Here is a 24,762-nt window from a genome sequence, read left to right on the forward strand (position 1 = left end):
GAGACCTCATTCTTAATCACTGTGATTTACAGATAAGTTGCCTCCCTGTCAGACTGTGAAAGCCATCACATAGAGTCAAAACAACAGACTCAAAATGTATGCCTTTCCAAAAACAAAGTCAGGGTTCACTCTCACAGTATGGACTTGCAAGTAATCTGCACTACCCTGTGACCCTGGGCTGAGCTGGGGATCCAACGTGACTCTGCAGTTGGTACGAACCAAGAAGCGGACTTTATCAGGCACCATGGTCTCCTAAGTCCATCTTAGTCTATCTGACATACAAATACCAAGAGCTGTTTCCAGTTCGATTGTTGAAAACAGAAATAAAACTCTGAAGAAGTGGAGGCACAAGGTACATCATGGCTGGGTCTTCATAATAAAGATCCTCAATTCAGCTTGATCTTGTGGTAGTGACTCTATGCTTCCTACCTGGTAATTTACCCTTCCTGGGCCTGCCTGCCATTCTTAGCACAACAGTAGCCCTGCATTCTTCCACTCAAGGACCTCTGATGATTTTTTTGAGTCGTATGGCAGATGACCCCCAAACAAAGCTTGCCCACGCCATGGAAGCCACTTGCTGCAGAGGACAGGTCCCATAAAAAACAATGACCCATTAAAATCAGAGGTGTCTGTTTACTTTAAAAGAACAGCAAAAGCCGCCTCAAGACTTGTATGGGTTTTGAGGGATGTTTGTTCTCAAGAAAGCAGTGTATTGCCACCCACAGTGAGTTGCAAGATGGTGTAGTCTGCCTGCCTGGAGAGCAAACTCATCTGCCTCTCAACCCGGTGAAAGGTAACAAAGTTCTTCATCCTTAATAACCATCATTTTATATTCATGGGGTGATCTGATTTGCTTCCCATTGAGCAACTAGAGAAACAAAGAGATTCTCAAGTTACTCATTGTGGTTTACTTCACAAGGCAGAAGTTAGAATCCAGCAAAGGCTTTCTAACATTGGATCTGTTCCACTAATCGACAAGCTAGGATTCATGCATGACCAATTCGATGCTAATACTCTAAATTATTCAAGCATGAGCCCAAAATAATACCATGTGTTCCCACAGATCCTACTCTGGTGTTTCTCAGGCAGAAGTGAGGTAAATCTTGTCTGGGGCTGCATGGGGGCCCAGGATCTTAAGTGAATGGATTGTCTTCTAACAACACCCCAGAATCCGTCCACTTCATAGTACCGCTAAAAGCACAATGGGCCTGTATTTAAGAAGAAATTGTCCAAAGGGCATTCTAAACAACTCTTTCTCTAGAGCAAACAAGTTTAGCCCAGACTCTTCTACCACAATCTAGAGTTACATTCCTTACCTTGAGGGGAAAACCACCTTGAACAATATAAGATTTTTAGGGTCTCCACTGACCTATCCTTAGCCATTAGGAATGCTAATAAAGATCTTGCACCGTAATCCCAATTGCAAGAGTCAAAATCTTTGGATGGGCCGCGGCCTCCGGGTCTCTGTCAGAAGCGGATCGCCAGCGCCGCGGTTCTTCGCAGACGCAGCCGGCTTTGGGGTTCGGGCTGCGCGGTGGCCACGGGGTGTTCCGAGGCGCTCGCGAACGCACCTGCGGGCCACAATGTCGCACCCGTCCCCCCAGGCTAAGCCGTCCAACCCCAGTAACCCCCGAGTCTTCTTGGACGTGGACGTCGGAGGGGAGCAAGCACGATAAGGAGGGGTTGCTGAGCATGGCAAATGCAGGCCGCAACACAAATGGCTCCCAGTTCTTCATCACCATGGTTCCCACTCCTCACCTGGATGGCAAACACGTGGTGTTTGGCCAAGTGCTTAAAGGAATGGGTGTGGCAAGGATTCTGGAGAATGAGGAGGTGAAAGGTGAAAAACCTGCCAAATTGTGCGTTACTGCAGATTGCGGAGAACTGAAGGAAGGGGATGATTGGGGAATATTCCCCAAGGATGGATCTGGTGACAGTCATCCAGACTTCCCCGAGGATGCAGACATAGATGTAAAAGATGTAGATAAAATTTTATTAATAACAGAAGACTTAAAAAACATTGGAAATACTTTTTTCAAATCCCAGAACTGGGAGATGGCCATTAAAAAATACACAAAAGTTTTAAGGTATGTGGAAGGCTCGAAGGCTGCTACTGAGAACTCAGACAGAGCAAAGCTGCAGCCTGTCGCTTTGAGCTGCCTGCTGAATATCGGCACCTGCAAACTGAAGCTGTCCGACTGGCAGGGAGCAGTCGACAGCTGTTTGGAGGTCCTTGAAATAGATCCGGCAAATACCAAAGCACTGTACCGTAGAGCCCAAGGATGGCAAGGACTAAAAGAATACAACCAAGCATTGGCTGATCTAAGAAAGCTCAGGAGATAGCACCAGAGGATAAAGCTATCCAGGCAGAATTGCTGAAAGTCAAGCAAAAGATAAAGGCACAGAAAGATAAAGAGAAGGCAGCTTATGCAAAAATGTTTGCTTAATAAGGAATTCAGTTTTGCTTAAGTATGAATTGATTATATAAAGCGAGTAAGACAATTTAAGGGTCTTGTCTATTATGTATGATCCCTATTGTGTTCCCTTTGAGACTTCAGTTCCCATTGTTTTCAGTCTAGGAATACAGGTAGGGATTCACTCTTAATAGATCAGTGTTACAAAATATAGTGAAGTTGAACTCATTTTAACTGGCTCTCTGCATTACAAAGGATAATGGTGTCCAGTGTATTTTAAACTCCTAGACATATCTTGTTTGAATAAACAGATGAAAACTTAAAAAAAAAAAAAATCTTTGGATGGAACCCTCAAGCATGTAAGAAGATAGTCATGGAAATCCAGAGAGTGTTTTGCACACCCCCATCCCTTTTTCCTTTTTAAATTACTGATTAATAACTTGATCCCATTCATGGATTTGCCACATCCCAAAAAACAAAAAAAAAGGAAAACAAGCATTCCTTCCTATATGTATAATATGTGTTTTAAGAACTATGGGTCTTAAATAGGTAGGCTGTAAAGTAACAGATGATCCCATGAGATAGTATTTGCCAGAAATTGGGTTGCTGATCAGCTGGCCACTATTCAAGCTATATTCCTTGGTTTATTGCTTTCTCTAAATGGTATCCTGGTGTCTTGCTAAATCATCAAAAACATCTGGGCAACATCAGCTTCATTCTGACAGAAATACCTCCTTTGAGTTATGGTTTAGTGTGAGGTCCTTGGCCATGGGGAGAATTTTTTCTGCAACTTTTATAAAAGTAAAACTGTGTTGATGACTTTTTCAGTGTCCTTCAAATAAGAATCCATGTTGTAAATTCCTCTTAGGATTTAGGGACTCAAAAGGATTTAGAGACTCAAAAACTTATAACACTCACAAATTAGTTTATAATAAAACTCCAATGTGCTTCTCTCAGTTTTTTAGAAAGACAAAAAGAAAATGGAATCATCAACCATTTTCTTCTTCCTAAAACAATTATCTTCCCATTTTCCTGAATGATTCCAATTTTTCCTTTTATTTTTATTTACCTGCCTCGTGTATATTTATATAAAAATATAAGTTTCTATAGCGTATGGGCAAGTTTTTCATTATGTCACTACAAATCCTATCTATAGGAGGATCCTTTACCTATACATGATAAATTAATACATATCTAGATGCCATAGATAGCCCACCATAAAAATTCCAGGGCGGTAGAAGCAGACTGTCTGGTAGAAGCATCATGCCTCTGACAGAGTCCAGCTCTTCAGCTAGCATCAGGTGAGTTGGGGAGGAGGTAAAGATGCTCTGCATCCTAGCCTCCCTGACACCTCTCTGATTATCTATTGCTCTGTAACAAATCACCCCCAAACAATGTTTTAAAAACAATAACAATCATTTATTTTGCTCATGAATCTGGGGTTGACTGAGATCAGCTAACCAGCTAGGGGTGATTTTTCCCCAAGGGACATTTATAAATGTCTGGAGACATTTTTAATTGTCACAACTGGGAAGATGCTACTGACATCTAGTGAGTAGAGGCCAGGGATGGTGCCAGATATGCTATAATACACAGGACAGCCCCCACAGAAAGGAACTATCCAGTCTGAGGTTGAGAAACCCCGAGTTAGGCAGTTCTCATTTGAGGTCTCTCATACAGTTGTAATTAGGTGGTGATGGGACTGAGGTTATCTTGAGGGCTTCTTCACTCACATGTCTGGTGCCTGGGCTGGGAAGCCTCAAACAGCTGAGGACTGGAATAGCTGGGGCTCCTCAGGTCTCTCTGTCTGTCTGTCTGTCTGTCTGTTTCTTTCTCTCTCTCTTGTTATACCATATAGTTTCTCCACAGGACAGCCTTCAGAGATTCATAGAAGCTGGGTGGCCTTTCTAACCCAAACTTGGAAGTCCCTCTCTGTCACTCCTTCAGTAACAAAGTAACAAAAATCCCCTGCCCCTGGCTGTCAAAAGAGAAGGGAAGAACCTGAACTCCCACCTCCATCTGGCAGTGATGAAGCAGATCAGTGAGGAAGCCAGCTAAAACACAAGATTTAAATAAGAGGGTTCCCTTTTCTCCACACCCTCTCCAGCATTTATTGTTTGTAGATTTTTTGATGATGGCCATTCTGACTGGTGTCAGGCGATACCTCATGGTAGTTTTGATTTGCATTTCTCTAATGATTAGTGACATTGAGCATCCTTTCATGTGTTTGTTGGCAATCTGTATATATTCTTTGGAGAAATGTCTATTTAGGTCTTCTGACCATTTTTGGATTGGGTTGTTTGTTTTTTTGATATTGAGCTGCATGAGCTGTTTGTATATTTTGGAGATTAATCCTGTCAGCTGCTTCATTTGCAAACATTTTCTCCCATTCTGAGGGTTGTCTTTTCTTCTTATTTGTGGTTTCCTTTGCTGTGCAAAAGCTTTGCAGCACTATTTACCATAGCTAGGACGTGGAAATAACCTAAGTGTCCATAGACAGATGAATGGATAAAGAAGATGTGGTATATATACAATGGAATATTACTCAGCCATAAAAAGGAACAAAATTGGTTCATTTGCAGAGATGTGGATGGACCTAGAGTCGGTCATACAGAGTGAAGTAAGTCAGAAAGAGAAAAACAAATATCATACATTAACACATGTATGTGGAATCTAGAAACATGGTACAGATGAACTTAGTTCCAGGGCAGGAATAAAGATGCAGACATAGAGAATGGACGTGAGGACACAGTGGGGGAAGGGGTGTGTGGGATGAATTGGGAGATTAGATTTGACATAAATATACCACCACGTGTAAAATAGGTAGTTAGTGGGAACCTGCAGTATAGCACAGGGAGCTCAGCTCAGTGCTCTGTGATGAACTAGATGGTTGGGATGGAGTAGTGGGTGGGAAGGAGTCTCAAGAAGGAGGGGATATGGGGATATACGTATGCATATACCTGATTCACTTCAGTGTACAGCAGAAACTAACACAACATTGTAAAGCAAGTATACTCCAATTAGAAAAAAAAAGAATTGGTAAGCAAATAAAGAAAACCAGCCATAATTATGTTCATATAAATAAATAAATAAACAAGATTCACATTCTTATAACATAAAACCCCAAGTGTCCAGATTTCAATCAAAAATCACTTACACCGGGCTTCCCTGGTGACACAGTGGTTGAGAGTCCGCCTGCCGATGCAGGGGATATGGGTTCACACCCCGGTCTGGGAAGATCCCACATGTCACGGAGTGGCTGGGACCATGGGCCATGGCCGCTGAGGCTGTGCGTCCGGACCCTGTGCTCCACAACGGGAGAGGCCACAGCAGTGAGAGGCCCACGTACCACAAAAAAAAAAAAAAAAAAAAAAAATCACTTACACCAAGAACTAGGAGCATCTCAAACTGAGTGAGAGAAGACAATCAACAGATGTCAACACCATGATGACATAGACAGTAGAATTAACTGACAAGGGTTATAAATCAGTCATCACAAAAATGCTTTAATAAGCAATTATGAAAACACTTGAGACAAATGAAAAAATAGAAAGTCTTAGAAAAGAAATAAGCAATACAAAGAAGAGCAAGGTGCAGATTTTGGAACTAAAAGTTACAAAAGCCCAAATTAAACTTAAAAAGTCAGTGAATGGGCTCAACAGAAGAATGGAAGGGACAGAAGAAAGAATCAGTGAACTGGAAGGAACCTAATTTGAGCAACAGAGAGAAAACAGATTGAAAAAAATGAAGAAAACCTCAGAGATATTGGGACTATAACAAGTCCCAGAAGAAGAGAAAAAAAAAAAAAAGCTGTCTAATGTGATTCTCAATGTAGGTAGAGGAAATATTTAAGACACTTAAATTATTAATAAGGGAGGGTGAAGAGATGTAAAGGGAAGTAAGATGTTTACACTTCACTCAAACTGGTAAAATGATACGAGTAGACTTTGATAAGTTATGTATCTAATACCTAGACTAACCACAAAGAAACCGTACAAAGATATACACTCAAAGAAGCTATCAATAAAAACAGAATTCCAAAAATGTTCAAGTAACCCACATGAAGCCAGAAAAAAAAAATTGAATGTATTGCTCACTACAGTAAGGAAGAGGTAAGCTGGTTTGACACAGACTCTCTGAGTAGAACAGAGTATTGATGTTTTACCAGCTTTGGGAAAGCACAGAGTTCAAGGACTTGAGAGATGTTCAGAGGCATAAGGGGTTGACTTCATCTGTAGAAGCATGGTTGAGACTTGCGTGAGACTCTTGTTGACTGGTTAGTATTCCTGGTGTATTTACAAGAGTCCATCGCTGATGGACTGACTTTACAAGCAAGAGACTAACAGTGACTTGCTAGTTTACTCAGCACTGACTGCATGTCCACTGAGGGGAGCTGCTTGATCTATGGGAACAGGTTTAAAACTGACCCTGGTAGCTACTTGTTACCATGGCTATCAAAACATCCATCTTTTCTTAAGTTTGTAGGCATTTTTTAATTCTCACTGTACCGCCATTTGAAAGTATGTATTCTAAATTTGCAAGTATCTTCCCCTAATAAAAGCATATCTGCTTTTATCGAAGTAGGGTGGGAAATGTTTATGGAAAGGGATTAGGGTATATTCTTTCTTTTGGCCTGCTCATGACCAATTGTCCCCCTTCTTCTGATAGCAGTATTCATCCCTCCACACCCATCCATCCCTCATATCTTTGGAGAGTTTTTTTCTTTTCTACAACAAACATGTGGTTCTGATGAGAGCTGTCAGTCTCCTAGCCAAATGGATGGACATGTGATCCAGGCCTGGCCAGTCATAATAGAACACTTCTTTGATTACAGTCATTCGTCCAGAAATGAGCTTAAGTTAGGCCAGTCAAAATTCTTCCTCTATTGTAGCATGCATGGCCCTTCATTACATGGATATTAACTGTGAGCCCCTTGAAGGCAATGACTATGTCTGATTCACTGAAGTATACCTAGTGGTGAGCATAATGCTGGCATCTATTAGGTGTTCAATAAACATTTCTTGAATGTATGGATAAATGCGTGAATGGGTAATAGGTCAATAAGTGAGTGAGTACTCAGCTATTCTTTGTAAAATAAATGGCAGTTGTAGAAGACTCTTAGAAAAAGTCTGGGAAAACATCTCCCCAGCTTTCCCCAAGAACCCCTTTTCTTTCATAGTTGCTAGAATGGCGAGTGCATTGTGCAGGTCAAGGAGGGAAGTCTGGGCTGCTAAGCCTGGGGGACACCAGCCAGGTGTACTGTCTGAACCATCTCTGTAGTTTCAGCAGACATGAGGGCTGGAGCCCAGATTGACCCCATATTTCTATCCATCAGTCATTCTGAGCATGAATACAATTGCTCCTCTAAAAACTCAAGAAAGTAAAGCGGTGGTAAGTAACATCAGTGATCAGCTGGATAGACTACAAGTATCAGGGAGTTTCTGGGACTGACTGCTGGCCGTGCAACGCTGGTTGTGTTCCAGTCAGGCTGGAAGACAAAGGAACCTGGGATGACATGTATCTTCCTAGGACCCTAACCCTCCTTAAAGCTTGGAGTAAGTTTTGGAAAGCATTGGTCTAACAGGAGTGACATAACTTGGGCTCTGGTCCTAACTTTGCTGCTACGTCACCCTGTGACCTTGAGCTAAAAGCCCACAATTGAACTGCCTCTAAGTGTCAAGACTGAAACATAGCTGCAGTCTCCAAGACTAGTACTATGGCCAGGAGACCATCCTATGTCTGAGGGTGTGGTGCATTCCTTTCCTCGGGTCTTTTGTCTCCTCCTCCAGGTTGAGTGAAAGCCTCTGACAACTTGGAGCCTGTTCACTTTGGAAAACATCAACTTCAAAGTCATTGACTGATGAGAGATGCTACTTTAGCATGGACCGGGCACCTCATTGACTGCCTGGCTGCAACAGGAATTGTCTTTGCATTTAGGATGTTTCCTTCAGATCAATTTGCATGAATTTTTCTGCAGTTGATATGTAGACTATGTATCTGTTTTGAATTTTCATAGTATTTACAGCACCAGTAATACTCCCAGTGTTACCAGTAGTGTAAGTAGGGAGGATTGGGACCGTCCTTGACGGTGTATTTCAATGGATAATAATAGTGTTCATGCTTTGTGATCTTGGCTTGCAGATGTAACTGTGATGAGGAATCAATGATGCTGACAAATGTATTCGAAAGTCAGTGAAGAAAAATGAAGTCCACAGATGCCAGCCCTACTCTAGATAGTATTAAAATAGTTTTTCTAGGAGAAGGGGCTGAATTAAAATCCTTATCATCTTCACTTGCTTCAGATACATATGAAATATAAACCAAATTTGTTTTTTTTTTATTTCTGAATGACTGAGTGGCTTATTGGAAAAAGAGGTGCGATGTCACAAATTCTTAGAGTAAAAAAAAAAGAATTCTCAGAATAAAGTAAATCAAGTCTTAATTTTGCACATGAGAAGACTGAGGTCCATATGGATGTTATGTAAGTTAGTCAAAATCAGACAGCTAATCAGTGCCGTCAGGGCTACACTTGACTCTCTACATATGATGTCTCTACATCTATAACTATCTAGAGCTAGATCTTAATATTTACACTAATCCCCAATATCTAGTAGGTATCTCTATCCACTGCCCCAGTATTTCCCAAATTTCAGTAGTTCACAATTCCCAATCTGTGCCATATGCACCTGCCAACTTACTATTATTTTGTTTGTTTTCTTTAAATCAACTCACATTTTCATTTAAATTTATTTAAAAGCAACCTTTATATCACTAATGCAAATAGGAAACCAGTATCACTTGCCATACCTGGGTGGTAAAAATAATTCTTTTGTGTCTGAGTGTCAGTAGACATTTACTTTCCCAATTTTGTGAATTTCCCAGGCTGCGTTTCCTATGAAATAAAAAAAATATCAAAATTCTTAAAAGATCAGGAATCATGGGCCTAAGATAAAAGTTATCATCAAGATATATGTGCAGCCTTTAAAAATTTGTGATGTGTTGAAATATGGGAAAAAAAGTTTTCCTTTTCATTGCAATACCTGCTTTTTTCAGCTCAGACAATTGTCTATTGGCTGCTAGAGATGATAGTCTTTGAAATCCTTCATTATGTACAGCAGGGAAAATAAGTCTTGGGGATAAGCTGTAGCTGTTGCATAAATAGAACCCAAAGTCAGGAAAACATTTCTGGTTGGCACAATTCCGACTCTACCTCTTGCTACCTGTGCAATACTAGACTAGCTTTAATGTCTCAGAGCCTCAGAGGTGTTCTTATTTTAAAAAATGGAGACAATCAGTGCCTTTTAGAGTTACTGTGAAGATTAATGAGGAAACATGCATATAACAATTGTCCTGGTATGAACACAATGGACTCTCAGTATGTTGTACTATATGGCAAGTTGGGTTTTTTCTGTTCTCCCATTTCTGGAATCTGATGTCTTCAAGGTTTTGTAATTAATTTGAAAATGAAAAGCAGTGAGAGTTTCTTTTAGCATTAGAATGTACAGTCTATTTTTATCCCATTTTTCAGACAAGGAAGCTGAGCTGCAGGATTAGCATAAGTAATGTGTCTGTTATGCCGGTAGTAAATGGTGAAACCAACTCTGTCTCGAGAGCTTAAGCTCCTGATGTGTAATCTGCACTATTTACCATGGCAGGTTAAGATGGCTACAAATGCCTTGATACTCACTCCTTCCAACAAGAGGTGGATTCTATGCCCCCTCCTCTTAAATCTGGATTGGCTCTGTGTTTATCTAATAGATATGGAGTTAGTGAGGTTGTACCAGTTTCCTGGCCCAGATCTTAAGAGACTGGTAGCTTCCGTTTCCTCTTGCTGTAATTACTCATTCTGAGAACTGAGTCTGCCTGTAAGAAATCAGACTACCCTGATGGATAGACCATGTGCAGAATTTCAAGACTACATAGAGGGGAAGAATGACTCACCTGAGTCCAGCCTTTCAGCCATCCCCACCAAGGCCCCAGATGTGTCAGTGAAGCCTTCTTGAACCCTCCAGAGAAAGCCAGCCACGAGCTGAATACCAGCGTGACCCCCATCAATGCCAGATGGAGCAGAATAATCACCAAACACAGCCTGGCCCAAATTCCTGACTCAGGGGTTATGAGTTGTTTTAAGCCACTACAATTGGTAAGCTTTGTTACCACACAAACTGGAACACATATATTGTCTCACGTGATTTGCACACAACCCTCTGAAGTAGGTAGCATGCTTCCATTTTACAGAAAAGGAAATCAGAGCATATTAAATAAAGTAATTTCCCTGAGATTCCACACAACTCAGGGTCAAAGCCACATTGCAGCTCAGTTTCTGGACTCAGCCCATGCTTGTCTCACTGGATGCTGCCTCCAGGTGCTGAAGGGAAAGAATCTCCAGTCTTGCCATGGCAGCCCTGCATCCCCACTGGTGTTCAAGGTAACATGGTACTCTGAGGGCTCCAGTTCTCTCTAGCTTCCTCTCTACCTCATTTCTCATCTTCACATCCATGCCAGCCCCATCACCCTGGACAAGCCCACCTTTTCCTATACTAGCTGTGTGATCTGAGGCAAGTTACTGAACATTCTAGAACAAAGAAGTGCTCTAAAAGTATCAGCTGTTACTATGATTCTGAATTGCAAAATTCTTTTCACAGTCAAACATTATGAGGAATAAGAGCTCTTAGACCAAGAGGCTTCTGGGCCTACCATAAGCACTCAAAATTCTCCAAGCAAATATAAACATTAAATCTGACCAGAGGCCCTCCATTCAGTGAACACAGGTAATTTATGATTCATCTTTGTTGATGTGTGTACATTCACTGTGTTGTTTCAGATGGATGCACAGAACCCTGTGCTGTGTGTCCACCACGTTTTATCTATTTATAATGTGTCAGGATCTATGCTAAACTCTTTACTTAGGTTATCTCATTTAGTCCTCACAAGAACACCATGAAAAATATTTTTAGTGAATTCACATACGATTTTATGATCCCACCATCTTATAAACCATTCCAGGTGCCAAAGTCATCAAGAAAAAGAGCAAGATGACTCACAGCTTCTCTTTGGATAAAACTATTTTATAACAAAGAATCAGGCACAGAGAATAAAGAGTCAGAAACAGAACAGGGAGGGGGAAAAATCTGATTTTTCTTCCCATAGTTCCCCCAAGGATACTGGAGATTATTTTCTGAAAAGTTAAAGGAAAACTCTTTTTGTGTTTTCATTCACTTCCTGAATAAATGTATCAAGCATCTCCTATGTGCCAATGTGTTATTCTGGGTCCTCCAAGAAGCAGGCACCAAGAAAGGATTAAATGTGCAAGAAATTTATAAGGGGAAACATTTATGAAAGAAAATTGGGAGGGTGCCAGGAAAAGCTGAGAATGCCCTCAGACCATGATGCAGGTCTGACTCTGAGTGAAGGAAAGACGGCAGGAAGGAAACAAGTTTGGGTGGGCACATCCTAGATAGCCATGCAGTTTAAGGAAAGTTGGGCAAGGCCACGGGGAGTCTTCGAGCCAAAGTTGCCCATCAGAGGAGTCCTACCTCTCTCAGGAATGGGCCTGTTTAATATCTCTGCCATGCACAGCCAGTGCCTGGGAGCAGCCCTTGGCAAACACGGCTTTGGTGCAAACACAGTAACGGATTTCAGACCCAAGCACCTGGAGGCCTCAGTTCCTATGGTTGGGAATCTGAGGGGCACATTCTCATGGAACCACAGATAGGAATCTTTCTATCCACCAGAAAAGGGAAGGACTATAGCCCAGCCTGCTCCTCAGCCACTACCCATGTCCCAGAAGCCATTCTGGAGAGCCAGCCAAAGGCTGGACTTTCTCACCAGTACTCCCAAATCTGGAGAGATTCAAGCAAAATGATTTTTTTTTAAGTTTATTCAACTAGATTGTCGATATATTCTTGGCTGGTTTATACACCCCTGCTCTCATTTACCGGGTATTGGAGCAGAGAAATTCTGTGAATTCCATTCACCATCTTAACCCATTTGTTTTTTACAATCACATCAGCTACTGTGTGGGGAATACTTCAAGAAAGGCAAATTAGAAGCGAAGCGACCTCTTAGTGCCCAGACTAATGTGATCACACTGGAGGTGGAGAGAAGAGAATTTATTGAAAAATATAGTTTGGCGATAATCAAAAGATCACTGATAGATTAAATGTCCCTGCCTTCAACTATTGCAGAGTTGGACTGATTACAGAAGTAGAGACTGTGAAAAGGCCATCGCAATTTAAAAATATTACACGCTATCACTCTCCAGCTTCTACCACAATCCTCCTATGGAGAGACCCTCTCAAAAGATGCTTTTAACTCCATCCAATCACGTACCATCCCGTTTTGATTTCCACAGAAAGGCCCATCACTGTCATTTTTGATGGTTAATGTTCTTTTTTCAATTTTCTTTTACAAATGAACTCATCTATTAAGAGCAAATGAGAACTCAAAATCATTTTATAAAGCCATCTAGATAAAAATGTTAGAGCTCAGCAATTTTCAACTAAGTGGAGACAATGTCCCAAAATAGGAAATTTGCCTGAAGGTTGGAAAGAAGTTATAAAAGCACATATGAAATGTCACTGTGAGCCTTTCACGCCTAACAATCAAGACACCCCACTGAATTTTTCAATGAGAATCCAAGATAACCTTAAAAAATTATCTTTGATTTATTTTCTGGGCACAATACCTGCTTTATTTAACCTAAATGAAAGCTCATTGTACTAGATTGAGATCAACCTACAAACCTGCCTTCAGACTTCATTCTTGTAAAATCTAGGGTGAGTCTGCAAGTGTCTGCTCCTTCCCATGCACACCGACCTTGACGTCATGCCCTTCCCGTGGGGGATCGCTAAAGTGCCTTCGGGGAAGGAAATGCAAGTTTCCATCCAGGGAAAAGAGAATGAGCTCCATGCAAGAGAGCAGGACCATTAGGGCTGCACAGTTGGAGGAGATTCAGAAAGGAAAATCACATCTCATGAGGATGTTTGGGGCAGTCTGTTATGTGCAGTGTAAGTACTCTCCTCCATCTCACCTGTGAATCCTTCAGTAATGTCTACATTGCACATGGAAGCAATTTAATGAACAGTCTGGACTCAGTGTGGATACAAACAGGAACAGGTTTATTTTTCTCCTTCCACTGCTTCCAGCATGTTCTGATGGATCTCCTTTCTCTACCTTTTAAGGGCATCCTGGCAGGTCCCATGACCTTCTTTGGTTTCATAAACAATCTCCCTCTAGTTATAAAGATTCATTTTCAGACACTATAAAGTCCTGTCCAACCTAAAACAAAACTTGACCCTCCTGTCTAATTCCAAGCTCTGTCCCTCTCCTATTTCCCCACTACCTGCCTCCACTGCCCCCCACTCCTTCCCAATCAGGCCTGACCTTAGCTGGGGGACTTGCAGTGGACACGGAACATGACCTTTGCCTCCCTCTTCTTCCATCTCTTCTGCACTTTTAAGGTCAGTGCATGGAAAATATAGATTAGAGGAAGAGTCAAAAGTCTTTTCTCCCTCTCTGGTCACTCGTATGTTCTCCCTTGGCTGATATCAGGTGGCCACCTCTGTGTCGCCCCCTTTTAAGTGCTGACTTTATGGGGGACACACACGTGGGTTCTTCAGAGTCACAGTGGGAACCACTGTACTGCTCTGTTTCTGAGGGGGTAATGTGCTCTCTAGTTGCTCTTTTTTTTTTTTTTTTTTTTTTTTTTAAATTTATTTATTTTTAGCTGCGTTGGGTCTTCGTCTCCGTGCGAGGGCTTTCTCTAGCTGCGGCAAGCGGGGGCCACTCCTCATCGCGGTGCGCGGGCCTCTCACCATCGCGGCCTCTCGTTGCGGAGCACAGGCTCCCGACGCGCAGGCTCAGCAGTTGTGGCTCACGGGCCCAATTGCTCCGCGGCATGTGGGATCCTCCAAGACCAGGGCTCGAACCCGTGTCCCCTGCATTGGCAGGCAGATTCTCAACCACTGCGCCACCAGGGAAGCCCCTCTAGTTGCTCTTTTTGGACAACTTCTGAGCTCCTGCCCCCCACAGGACCTCCCACAACTGAGTCCCCCTGGCCATGCATGCTGCCCTCTTGAAAAGATTCTTTCTAGATGACTGTCACAGACCGTATATTTGTGTTCCCCCCAAGTTCATATATTGGAGCCCTAATACTCAATGTGATGGTATTTGGAGATGGGGCCTTTGGGAGGTGATGAGGTCATGAGGGTGGAGCCTTCATGATAGGATTAGTGCCCTTCTAAAAAGAGACAGGAGAGAGATTGCTTCCTCTCTCTAGTGTCTGCCATGTGAGGACATAGTGAGAAAACAGCCATTTGCAAGCCTAAAAGAGAGATCTCACCAGAACCTGACCATGGTGGCACCCTGATCTTGGACTGCTTGGCCTCCAGAACTGTAGGAAGTAAATTTGTTCTGGGTAAGCCACCCCATCTATGGTATTCTGTTATAATCAGCCCAAGCTGACTAAGACAATGGCTTAAGCCTGACCACCTTCTGTGGGTGAGGCTAACGCAGGCCAAATGTGTTTGACCCTCTCTTCCTTTTTCTCCTCCCAGCCATTGCAGGCTGTACCATACACTCTCATACCTCCAGAATGCTCCAGGTTGTAATTAAGCCCATTTTTCATATTCAGAAAGCTGCCTAATCTCCAGCATCAAGGAGTCAACCCCTCCAAGAACTCTCTCCCCTTCTCCCTGGTGGCAGGCTGGGATAGCTGCCATGCTTCTGAGCTCAGCCAAAATCTAGCTAGGGAGAGATGTCAGCCTCCCTTTCTAGAAGCATCCACCCCAAAACCCTTTGACATTTTTCTGGGAACCTTGTTACTTGAATCTGGAGATGAGAATGCTGCAGCATTCCCCATGCAGCCTAAATCCCCCACCTCAGTGAACCACTGGGTCAGCCCCCTTCTAAAGTCACATTTTCACTTTATGCAGGATGGTTGGAGTGTGGAGTTGGGGAGCAGGTGGTGATAGCAGCAGACAGATTATCTCCCAAAGCCGTAAAGGGCAGGTCTGCCAGCTCCCTGTCACTCTCTTGAAAACATGCAGGAGCTTGTCTACTCTCCCCAGCTTTGGGGCTTTATAAGATACTCTGAGGAAACAGAGAAAGTCTCATGCATAAGCAGGTTGTGCACCCCTATTGATCACCCATGGATCATTCACCGTACATAGACAGAGAAGTGGAAGCTGTGTGCCAAGGTTGGCGTTAGCTGCCAGGGTCGTGGGGCATGCATGGTGAATGCACACGTAACGGTAAGTTTAAAACCAGATTCCGACCATTTCTGTGTTGAGTGAGAAAAGCACACTAGGGACAAATAATAAGGGCATTTTCCAATCAGCCGGTAAATACTAGCAAGAACCATCAGTGTGGCGGGCACTGTGACGGCTGCTGCAGGTGTAGAAGTGATCGGAACCCAAGGGTAGTGAAAGGGGGGGCCAGGTCTCATTTGCAAAACCATTCAGGTACCTAAAGGTAAAAGAAAGCCAACAAAATCCCCGATCATGCTCCTTCCTAAATGGATCTCTAATTGCATTCATTGGAAGCAGATTGCAATATCAATAACTACAGTATAATGAACTGCCTTGCTATTCAATGTTCATGGGGAAGTCTGCAGTTTTTCCATGAAACCATGAATTATATTTATTTGAAGACCAATTACCCTCCCCCCACCCCGCCCAGTATTCACAGGAAGAAGTGCACTCATCGAAGAGGCTCAATTAGTCCCTCTAGCTTCCCAGCACCAGTCTCAAGAAAGCACCAAACATCATACATCATTGCCTCTGAACTGTCGCTAATTTCTCAGTCTTTTAAGAACTCGTGTAAATGGTTATCTTTAAAGATGCATCCAATTAGAGGGGGTAAAATGAATAATATCCTGGAGTTAGGACTCCATCAATTCAATCAGTGAGCATTTCCTTTTGTTGGTTGACTCTTCAATCACCATGACTACACGATTCCCATACATAATAACTAGGCTCCATTTGTTTGCACAAGAAAAAATATTTTGTTTTCATTTCTTCCTGGGCATCGTTCCCACGTATTAAAATCCTCCTAGGTGCTTGGAACTTTGCACAGGTTATCTCTTAAAACAACCATAGAAAATAGGTAATGTGATTCCCATTTAATAGGTGAATAAATGAGGCTCACAGATATTAAGTAAGTTGCCTACACTCACGCAATTAGCAAGTGTGGCAGAGAAGTTCAAGCTAGGTTTGCCTAACCCAGAGCCTACACTCTTCTCCTACACCATCTCTCTAAAGAAGATTTAAAAAGAAATATTCTGAGAAACGTAGCCAAGAAGTGGGAAGGAAAGCTCACAAACTTCTACTAAATAGGTCAGCAGCAGCTCCACCCACGTTGGATGTATTGTGTGCCAGATAATGGGGAGTTTTCTAAATATCCCCAAGATGGATAATATAATTATGAATTTTCTTCATCCCAGTGGTGTTACACCAAAATGAAAATATCTACAACTCTCAGTCCTGCTACATTTATGAGTTTCCAAAATCAGGGAATCTCAGGGTGAGGATTCTACATCTTCTGGTCCCCAAATTCCTTCCGAGATTCTCCGCATCTCCTTCCACTGGTCTTCCAACCCCTACTCATCCAGAGTCAAGGATGAGGACTCACTCCCCAGGCAGCCCCTTCCATCTTGGCACAGCTCTGAGAGAAGACGCTTCTTCATTCTGAGCACAAATCTCATGCCCTATGTTCTCCATCCATGGATCTTCCTTTTGAGACACAGAATAATTTGAATGCATCTTTTACCTGACAGCCCATCTCGTATTTGAAGGCATCTCTTATATTCCCAACTGAAGCATCCAAGCCTCTCCTAGCTTTTTTAAAATACAAATATGACATGATTTTTAAATCCCTTCATAACTCTAGTCATCTAGAGCCTCTAGTCAGCTCCAGCCTCCGTTGTTACCCTTTGCTCTGAGCCTGGCCAATTACAGAAACTTCTTGACTGGTCTTCCTGCTTCATTTCTAAACTCCTGTAGTCCAAACAAATTCCACTCTGAAGCTGGAATGTTTCTTTAAAATGTAGAAGTGATCATGCCTCTCTCCCACCCCAAACCTTCCAATCAATTCCTGTTTAGAACAAAATTCATACTTCTTTCACTGCTGTATTAGAAGATCTCTCTTTTGTTCTCAGAATGTGATGGACAGCTGACCTGAAACAATAAAACTTCAGCATTGCTGGGGGATTTTGCAACTGCTCTGTATTTTATTCACATTTAGATAAATACTTGTGTGAAATATATACAGAGCAGGCTCAAAGTAAGTCTGGTTTGCATGATCTGAAATGCAAGCTGGTCCAAAAGTGAAAAACCTTAACCTCTGGTTCTGACCTTGAAAATATTTTATGAACTTTTCAACTCCTTGTTGAAAAAGCCACAAACTCTGGCTTTCCATTATTATGAACATCTAATATGTTGCAAGTTTATTTTTAATTTTCTCATTAAAGAAGGACATTCCTCAGTCATTCTTAATAAGCCCAAAATAATACAACTGCAAATATGAGTAAAGTATGTTTTATGCTACAGCATCTAAACCAGGAGTAATCAGTGTAGAATCCATGGGGCCCTGAAACTATATATGAAATTCCATGTGTGTGTGTGAGAGAGAGAGAGAGAGTAGGAGACAGAGGGAATGAGTTGCACACAATGCACCCTGGCAACCTGCACTACCCATTCTAGCACTTTCTGCTTGGACTGTAGTAGTGTGTTTACTTGTCTGCCTTCCCCCACAGACTGTAGACTCTGTGAAGGCAGAGCTCGCTTCTGCCTTCTTGTCCTTGGTTCTATACTGTGGTCTAGTGTGGTGTCTAGCATCTGCTTGGTGCTCAGTAAATACTGGTTTTAAAACATCATAAACTAAAGAAAGTGTACCCCGACTCCCCTTTATGAAAACCTACATGTGAACCACTGGAACAAAATGGAAAGATCAGATGTGTTCACCTCTCATCCATTCCTTCATCCTCTAACTGTTTCCTGAGCTGCTACTGAGAGTCAGCACTATGACAGGCCCAGGGAGTCGAGAGAGATAATCCAGACAGGCCTGCCTGCCTGATGGAGTTTTCAGTCCCATGTTGGAGACATACATTAAATCAGTAATCACAGAAATAATGCAGTTAATACACTATGATAATGCTGTGTAGGAAAAGCAGAGGAGAACCTAGTTTAATGATGGGGCCTTAGAAAGGCATCCTGGGAGAGTGATGTTTCAGCTGAGAGCCAAAGGATGAAAAGTAGGAAGGGATCTCTGCAGGCCTAGCACTGAAGGTCTCTGCCTCTCCAATAAGTAGGTTTTCTGGGAGACATCCCAAGAGATGAGACTTGCTGTACGTAGTAGCGTATCTCCAAAGATGACACCATCAGTTCCTCCCTTCTTTGTACCCACATGCCATTCCATCCTCTTGAGTTTGAGTTAGACTTTAATGGCTTTTACCAATAGAATGTGGCAGAAGTGATGCTATACTAGGGCACCTTCCTCTTTCTTGGAGCCCTGAGCTGCCGTGTCCAGGCTGCTCAGCTGGAGAGAGAGGCCAGGTGGAAGGGCACCGGGGCCCCAGACCTGTGAGTGAGGGTACCATCCTGGGTGTCCAGCCCACATGTGCCTTCTGATGACTCCTGCCCTGGTAGCTACCTAACTGCACGTGCATGAGAGACCCCAAGCCAGGGTTGTTAAGCTAAGCTTTGTCAACTCACAGAACCATGACAGATAATAATAAATTGTTGTTTTAAGCCAGTAAGTTTTGGAGTGGTTGGTTACACAGCAGAAGATAACCAGAATACCTTCCAATGGCCATGTTAAGACTCATTTGGGGGCTTAACCTGAGAGAACTAGGTTTGTATCAGCTGACAGGGCCTCCTGAGAATAACATGTATACAGGTGTTCTTACTTAGAAGGCAGGAAAGAAGAGTTTTGTCCTCTCAATGGATCCATCCTTTACCTGCCCATCTTCAGGCAGCCTGTAATAAGTAATTCAGCATCCCTTATAGAATCGCAGGCTATTAAAGCTGGGGGAGAGCTTAGAGATAGAATTATGCATTGTATGATATATTATTATAATATGATGTATTATATGTATTATTTGTATTATATTATTATATGTATATTTCAATGTATATTAACTGAGTTAATATTTTTCGATCAGCCACTAATTCACTACTCAAGAAAAAGTTATCTATGAAGGAAAAAAATAATCCATTTTGACTGGTCAGAAATGAGCCAAGATAAAAGGATATACACATATGAGGATGGGTAGAAGTGAAACTTTCAAAGTTGATTAGCAGAACACTGCTTTAGCGTCCAGCAGGTCCTGGAAATCCCGGTCAAATAACAGTCTAAGCAAATATTAACATAGTGTTTATTATGTGCTGGACACTGTTCTCAGTGTTGTCTATACTTAGTTCATTTACTCCTTTAAAAAATCCCTATGAGGTAGACACTATTACTATCTTCATCTGATACATAAGAGAACTGAGGCACAGAAGTTAATAAATCACCTATGGCCACACTGTTATTAACTACCACTTTGGGACCCAGGAAATCTGTTGCAAAAGTCTGTGCTTCATCACCACACTATACTGCCCTTCAATTCAAAGTTGAATGCTTCCTTATTTACCATTATCAGGCTTATTTTACCCAAAACAAGTGATTATCTAATTTTTAGTGTACATTTAGTATGCATATATACAGAATGCATACAAATAATTATTAAAGTAATGTAAACAATTTGATAGAAAACTGGTTAGGCCAGAGTGGGGTACCAATGTCCATGCCTTTGATGGGTAAAAATGTAAAAATCTACCTATGACAAGTATTGGAGACAAATAGAACCATAGGATCTCTTATACACTGCTGATGGAAATGTGAATTTAGAAGTTTGACATTATCTACTAAAGTTGAAGGTTCATATGTCCTGAGACCCAGAAATTCCACTCTTATGTATATTCTCAAGAGACATTCTTGTACATCTATAACTGGAGACATGTATAAAAATGTTTATATCAGCATTGTTCACAATAGCAAAAAATCTAAAAATAACCCAAATGCCATTTATTCACATGACAGTGAATAACTATATTATGTAAAAACATTTCACTTAATGGAATATTATATAGCAGTTAAAATGAATGGATTATAAAAATACACACCAACGTGTATAAATCTTAGGAATATAATACAAAGTGACAGGAGAAGCAAGTCTCAAAATGTATATAAACCTACAGAAACAAACAAACAAACAAACAAACAAAAACACAAGGGAAGGACAAATAGATTTGAGAGGGAGAGAGCCAGGTACATGGGATATAGGAAAGGTTTCCACATAGGTAGTATAGTAGCCAGAATTCTAAAATGACCTCCAATGACCGCCCCCCTTGTATGATCCCCTCCCTTTAAGTATGAGTGGGATCTGTAACTTGCTTCTATTCAATACAGCATGGCAAAAGTGATGGTATATCACAACTGTGATCAAGTTATGTTACATTGCAAAGGTGAACGATTTTGAAGATGTAATTAAAGCCTGTAACAGATGTCTTTAAAGTAATATCCTGGGTGGACCTGTCCTAATCAGGTAAGCCATTCAAAGAATATTTAGAGGTCAGAGACACAAAGCAGCAGCAATTTTCTCTCCATTGCTGACTTTGAAGAAGCAAGCCTCCATGAATGCTATAGCCTCGAGGAAATTGATTCAGCCAACAACCCAAAGGAGCTTCCCTAGTCAGCCTTCCAGATGAGATCACAGCCTGTCCAACTCTGTAATTTAAGCCTTGTAGGACCCAGAGCAGAGGACACAGCTAAGTTATGCCCAGATTCCTGACCTATAGAATTTTTGCAATTAATGATAAGAATATGTCATGAACCAAGGATTATAATTAACCAATTTATGTACATCTGCAATAAAAATGAAGCAGGAGGAGGAAAAGAAGAAAAGGACAGGAAGCCTGGGACCTGCTCTCTTCCTTGGGCAAGAAGCTCAGATTAGACTTTCCAGTCCAGTGCTTGTTTCCATTCCCAATTCAAATCCTGAACACCTAGAGTCCCTAAGAAAAGTTCAGAAGACAGTGGTTATATTAAATTCTATGAAACCTTGAATGGATCTACCCATCTTTCCTCATGCCAAACCTTCCTAAGTCAAGTTTATTTTCTTTTTTTTAATTTTTGAATTTTCTTTATTTTTTATACAGCAGGTCCTTATTAGTCATCAATTTTATACACATCAGTGTATATATGTCAATCCCAATCGCCCACTTCATCACACCACCACCCCACCCCCATACCGCTTTCTCCCCTTGGTGTCCATATGTTTGTTCTCTACATCTGTGTCTCAATTTCTGCCCTGCAAACCAGTTCATCTGTACTATTTTTCTAGGTTCGACATATATGCGTTAATATACAATATTTGTTTTTCTCTTTCTGACTTACTTCACTCTGTATGACAGTCTCTAGATCTATTCACATCTCTACAAATGACCCAATTTCGTTCCTTTTTATGGCTGAGTAATATTCCATTGTATATATGTACCACATCTTCTTTATCCATTCATCTGTCAATGGGCATTTAGGTTGCTTCCATGACCTGGCTATTGTAAATAGTGCTGCAATGAACATTGGGGTGCATGTGTGTTTTTGGGGGTTTTTTGTTTGTTTTTTTGTTTTGTTTTGTTTTTAAATTTTTTTTAATTTATTTATTTATTTATTTATTTATTTATTTATTTGGCTGTGTTGGGTCTTCGTTTCTGTGTGAGGGCTTTCTCTAGTTGTGGCAAGTGGGGGCCACTCTTCATTGCAGTGCACGGGCCTCTCACTATCGTGGCCTATCTTGTTGGGGAGCACAGGCTCCAGTTGCGCAGGCTCAGTAGTTGTGGCTCACAGGCCTAGTTGCTCTGCGGCATGTGGGATCTTCCCAGGCCAGGGCTCAAACCCATGTCCCCTGCATTGGCAGGCAGACTCTCAACCACTGTGCCACCAGGGAAGCCCACATGTGTGTTTTTGAATTATGGTTTTCTCTGGGTATATGCCCAATAGTGGGATTGCTGGATCATATGGTAATTCTGTTTTTAGTTTTTTAAGGAACCTCCATACTGTTCTCCACAGTGGCTGTATCAATTTGCATTCCCACCAATGGTGCAAGAGGGTTCCCTTTTCTCCACACCTTCTCCAGCATTTGTCGTTTGTAGATTTTCTGATGATGCCCATTCTAACTGGTGTGAGGTGATACCTCATTGTAGTTTTGATTGGCATTTCTCTAATAATTAGTGACATTGAGCAGCTTTTCATGTGCTTCTTGGCCATCTGTATGTCTTCTTCGGAGAAATGTCTATTTAGGTCTTCTGCCCATTTTTGGATTGGGTTGTTTGTTTTTTTAATATTGAGCTGCATGAGCTGTTTATATACTTTGGAGATTAATCCTTTGTCTGTTGATTCATTTGCAAATATTTTCTCCCATTCTGTGTGTTGTCTTTTCGTCTTCATTATGGTTTCCTTTGCTGGGCAAAAGCTTTGAAGTTTCATTAGGTCCCATTTCTTTATTTTTGTTTTTATTTCCATTACTCTAGGAGGTGGATCAAAAAAGATCTTCCTGTGATTTATGTCAAAGACTGTTCTTCCTATATTTTCATCTAAGAGTTTTATAGTGTCCAGTCTTACATTTAGGTCTCTAATCCATTTGGAATTTATTTTTGTGTATGGTGTTAGGGAGTGTTCTAATTTCATTCTTTTACATGTAGCTGTCTAGTTTTCCCAGCACCACTTATTGAAGTGACTGTCTTTTCTCCATTGTACATCCTTGCCTCCTTTGTCATAGATTAGTTGACCATAAGTGTGTGGGTTTATCTCTGGGCTTTCTATCTTGTTCCACTGATATATGTTTCTGTTTTTGTGACAGTACCATACTGTCTTGATTACTGTAGTTTTGTAGTATAGTCTGAAGTCAGGGAGTCTGATTCCTCCACTCCGTTTTTGTCCCTCAAGACTGCTTTGGTTATTCAGGGTCTTTTGTGTCTCCATACAAACTTTAAGATTTTTTATTCTAGTTCTGTAAAAAACGCCATTGGTAATTTGATAGGGATTGCACTGAATCTGTAGATTGCTTTGGGTAATAGAATCATTTTCACAATATTGATTCTTCCAATCCAAGAATATGGTATATCTCTCCATCTGTTGGTATCATCTTTAATTTCTTTCATCAGTGTCTTATACTTTTCTGCATACGGGTCTTTTGTCTACCTAGGTAAGTTTATTCCTATGTATTTTATTCTTCTTGTTGCAATGGAAAATGGGAGTGTTTCCTTAATTTCTCTTTCAGATTTTTCATCATTAGTGTATAGGAATGCAAGAGATTTCTGTGCATTAATTTTGTATCCTGCAACTTTACCAGATTCATTGATTAGCTCCAGTAGTTTTCTGGTGGCATCTTTAGGATTCTCTATGTAGAGTATCATGTCATCTGCAAACAGTGGCAGTTTTACTTCTTCTTTTCCAATTTGTATTCCTTTTATTTCTTTTTCTTCTCTGATTGCCAAGGCTAGGACTTCCAAAACTATCTTGAATAATAGTGGTGAGTGTGGACATCCTTGTCTTGTTCCTGATCTTAGAGGAAATGCTTTCAGTTTTTCACCATTGAGAATGATGTTGGCTGTGGGTTTGTCATATATGGCCTTCATCATGTTAAGGTAGGTTCCCTCTATACCCACTTTCTGGAGAGTTTTTATCATAAATGGGTGCTGAATTTTGTCAAAAGCTTTCTCTGCATCTATTGAGATGATCATATGGTTTTTATTCTTCAATTTGTTAATATGGTGTATCACATTGATTGATTTATGTATACTGAAGAATCCTTGCATCCCTGGGATAAATCCCACTTGATCATGGTGTATGATCCTTTTAATGTGCTGTTGGATTATGTTTGCTAGTATTTTGTTGAGGATTTTTGCATCTATATTCATCAGTGATATTGGTCTGTAATTTTCATTTTTTGTAGTATCTTTCTCTGGTTTTGGTATCAAGGTGATGGTGGCCTCATAGAATGAGTTTAGGAGTGTTCCTTCCTCTGCAATTTTTTGGAAGAGTTTGAGTAGGATGGGTGTTAGCTCTTCTCTAAATGTTTGATAGAATTCACCTGTGAAGGCATCTGGTCCTGGGCTTTTGTTTGTTGGAAGATTTTTAATCACAGTTTCAATTTCATTACTTGTGACTGGTCTGTTCATATTTTCTATTTCTTACTGGTTCAGTCTTGGAAGGTTATACCTTTCTAAGAATTTGTCCATTTCTCCCAGGTTGTCCATTTTATTGGCATAGAGTTGCTTGTAGTAGTCTCTTAGAATGCTTTGTATTT

At 41.2% G+C, this 24,762-nt stretch overlaps 1 pseudogene across 1 annotated transcript; it reads left to right on the forward strand.

Moving 5' to 3' along the window:
- Window positions 1-1,049: 1,049 nt before the first annotated feature.
- LOC309802947 (peptidyl-prolyl cis-trans isomerase D-like) lies at window positions 1,050-2,958 on the forward strand (annotated as a pseudogene). Its single transcript has 2 exons — window positions 1,050-1,096; window positions 1,428-2,958. The product of its transcript is annotated as a peptidyl-prolyl cis-trans isomerase D-like (transcript).
- Window positions 2,959-24,762: the final 21,804 nt, after the last annotated feature.

This window comes from Mesoplodon mirus (assembly GCF_964341445.2).
Source record: "Mesoplodon mirus genome assembly, chromosome: 4".
Lineage (NCBI taxonomy): Eukaryota > Metazoa > Chordata > Mammalia > Artiodactyla > Ziphiidae > Mesoplodon > Mesoplodon mirus.